The following is a 3,641-nucleotide window of genomic DNA, read 5'->3' on the forward strand; positions in this document are numbered from 1 at the left end:
TGCACTTTTCACATGCAGTATCTCACTGGGTGCATTCCCACTAAGGAGACCACACTGACACCCTCGTTTTGCAGATGGTAAAGCAGAGGCTCAGAGAAGTTAGGTCATTGCTGAAGATCAGACAGTTGACAGAAAGGGGACTCACACCAGGTTGTTACTCCAGATCTCATGAAATAGTTTAAGGATTTATGTTGGTTAATCGAATGAAGTAACTAACACGCTGGTGCAAATTCATGATAATCCCTCGCTCACACAGTGTCATAAGATTTATAAAGACATTCCCCAACATTATCTCACTGGATCCTGCCAACTGCCCTATGAGGTTCTGGACGCTCTGGTTGTAGGAAACCTGACACTTAGACGACCAATTTCTGCACACCAGGCAGGAAGAAGAGCTAAAAACCATAGGTTGCTGCTCTTTATTTAGACTTCCCCGCTCTATACCCAGCCTGCTGTCTTAACCGCTGGACTCCAGCTCTTCCCGTGCCCAGACACCTAGGTGACGCTCAATAAATATTTGTTTAATAAATTAAAGAATGAATGAGAGCGAAGAGAACCAATATCAGATTACGAATGGGGAAGAGATTTAAAAGCTGACGCAGTGTACAAGTGGAGATTTTACATCAATTATCTCGCCACTACGTCCCCTCTGGCAGGGGAAGTGGGATTCCTCCTCCCAACTTGGCTAATTCTACCCGGGCAGGGAAGGGGCCCTCCCGGGAGCCCGAGACCCTCGCACCTGCGCCTCTCTCTACGGCCCCCCCGCCCCCCGCAGGCTCCTTGGACGGAGCCAGGATCAGAGGCAAGGGGACCGGGGAGGCCGCCAATGGGAGGGTCGTGGGAGGAGCCCCGGGAGAACGGGGTCAGAGGAGGGGGGTGGGGGATGACGGCGGCGAGAACCCCGGCGGGGCGGGGCGGGCCGGCACGTCCCGGTTCGGCTGCGGCGGAGCGAGCGGGGCCAGCTCTACAGAAGACGGCGGCTAGCTAGCCGGGACGGTCACATCCCGCTGCAGGGGCCGGCGGAGCAGCCGCACTGCCTCCCGCACCGGGACTCCGGCCAGCGGCCAGGCCGCCCCGGCACCGCCCCCCCCCCCGCCCCCCCTCGCTCAGGGACAGACAACGCGGCCCGTCCAAGCTCTGGGGTCCCCCGCAGCCCCGCGGCCCGCTCCCGCTGCGCCTCCGCCTGCCCTCTGCCCGCGCTGTATGTATGAGTGAGGAAACCGAACTCAAAAACAGATGCACTAACACCCTGGGGATGGGGATAGGGTCAGGGAGAGCCTCAGTTGGTGATCTGTCCAAGACTGAAGGATCCCGTAATCTCCTAGAGGGTAATGACACTCCCACAATCTCAGGCCTGGTGCCCATCCTCTTTCCACTGTCAGCAGGGCCAGAAGGTAGGTCTCTTGGGGTCTGTGTCCCTGGACCTGGGGAATGGCTGTCAGATGGGAAATGTCCTTCCATCCCCCAGGTCCCGGGGAGAGACACTTGTTCAACTGTATCCCACTAGGTCCCAGATGGGCCCCCATTGCACCTGCATCAGGACTCTCAGCATCCCCAGCTGCCCTCACATCTTGCCTCTGGGTCTCAAAGGGGGAGGGTTCTTTGGGTACCCCCCCTTCCCTCAGCAACTCAAAGGAATTGTCTGGGTCTGGAGGCAGATGCTGCACTGCACTACTCCAATGTCTTCCACGGAGTCTCAGGGGCTCCCCCTCTCACCTGGTGGCCCCCCAGCTGCTGGTGACCTCACCCCTTGGACATTTTTCCAATAAATGTTCTTGGACAAACTGGAGATGACTGTTTGGGATACTGTACAGTAAGCTGAAGACACTTCCCCACTGTCTCTCCCCTGACCACAAGGCCCTCTCACACCACCACCAACTCGACAGGAGCACTAACATTGTTTTAAGGTGTTTGTTTGGATTCTGTAGCCTTGAATGGGTGGGGAGAGGACAGAAATGGGTGTAGAAAACTAGAGCCCTAGTTCCTTTTGTTTTGTTCAGTGAGAACGGGGGAGAAGGAAAAGAAGGGGAGGTATATAAATTCTCCTGCATCCCTGGAAACGAAGGTCATACCACATGAGAGGGGCCGGTAACCTTTTTAACTGCCTACATTGACACCCAAGCTTTTCACCATTGATTCCTCTGACTCCTCCATCAACCTCGAGTTAATTTCCAGAAAGGGACTGAACGGTGTTTTGAGACAAATGAAAGAGAAGCTCCGCTAATGGATCCTTCAGTGCCACGTGCTCCTATCCTGTGCACTCCTGTACTCCTAGTCTTCCCCGCACTCACTTTTCCTTTTCTTTCTGTCTGCCTCTGTCTCGCTGATTCGGTCAAAGTCCATAATATCTGTAAAGTGCAAATGACTGTATATTCACTCTCTGCCACTATATCCAGAGGAGGATGATGGAAATAAAACTGAAGGGTTGGAACTCCCCTGTCAAAAGACTTATACTTTGGGCTCTGGGGCTACTTCCTTCCTGTGAAAATAGAGGCTTTCCTCTACTGTTTCCTAAATTCCAAAAGGGGGTGGGGAGGATGGTGCCAGTGAGAGAAAAACCACTGTTTTCCCAGAGGAAACCACTGATCTTTCCAGAGCAGGTGTATCAACGCTCCTTTTCTGCATCTCAGTCTCTCTGGCATGTTCCAGAATTTAGACCAGTAATTCTGAAAGGGACCCCAATCCAAACAGATCAAGAAGTCATTATCCTTTTTACCTCACCAAGCTCCAATCCCACGTATCACAAGACTTAACTTCATCCTATCAGATAAGCCCCGTTCTCATTTGCCCTCCGCCTTGAACCACAAAAGCATCCAGATCTGGGCAGCAGTCTTTGATCCACTGCTACCCAGTTCTGCAGTAGTACCTCTCACTGGCCACTGGCGCGGAAACACATCGCAGACTCTGGACACCTCATCTCTTGGGATGGAAGTGGCACGGGGTATAGAAGCATGGCATAGATATAGGGAGCTACGAGTTCAGAATATAAAGGCTGTTTCAATGCATCAGCTCTGGGTTGAATCCCAGTTACATCCTTTACTGTTCATTTGTTAAGGGACCCCTCTAATCCCGAGTCTCCTGGCACGAGAAATGGAACTAATAATGCCATCCCCTTCAAAAGCTGTCTTTGAGATTAAATGAGATAATGCATCTACAACCTTTTGCACGGTAGCTGGCGGACGCATCTTGAGGATTCGGTTAGCTATCATTATTAGCCTTGTGATACCCCGCGCACATCATAGAGCCCATCTGGCTTCAATCCGGGCTGCTGCAAAACGTATGAAAGCAACCGCCCTGCCTTCCTCCAGGGTTGTAAGGATTAAAAGAAGTGTTCAGCCACACTTCACTCACAATCCAGGCGGGAGGAAGACCGCGACGCCATAGGACCTCGAGTTTGCGGAGGGCTCGTGGGCGTGGCTTCAGCTTGAGTTTGCAAGCGACGACAGGATTGGTTGAAGAGAGGATTCGCGTCCTCTCGGTCCCGCCCTAGACCTCACTGCGCCTGCGCACGTTCTCTCTGCTTCACAGCGAAGCTATGTGGTGACTTTGCGAAGTGTGTCTCGCTGTACTCGCGTCAGCGTTAGCGTCAGCGACAGCGCGTCAGCGGCAGTCGCTGGGGCAGCGTTACGGGTTGTCAAGGT

The 3,641-nt window shown here is 53.3% G+C and overlaps 1 pseudogene across 1 annotated transcript in view; it reads left to right on the plus strand.

Moving 5' to 3' along the window:
* LOC309870608 (glucokinase regulatory protein-like) overlaps positions 1-3,641 on the plus strand; it is an 878,156-nt pseudogene that overhangs the window by 166,255 nt on the left and 708,260 nt on the right. The gene's annotated exons all lie outside the window — the stretch shown is intronic.

This window comes from Mustela nivalis, assembly GCF_964662115.1.
Source record: "Mustela nivalis genome assembly, chromosome: 8".
Taxonomy (NCBI): domain Eukaryota; kingdom Metazoa; phylum Chordata; class Mammalia; order Carnivora; family Mustelidae; genus Mustela; species Mustela nivalis.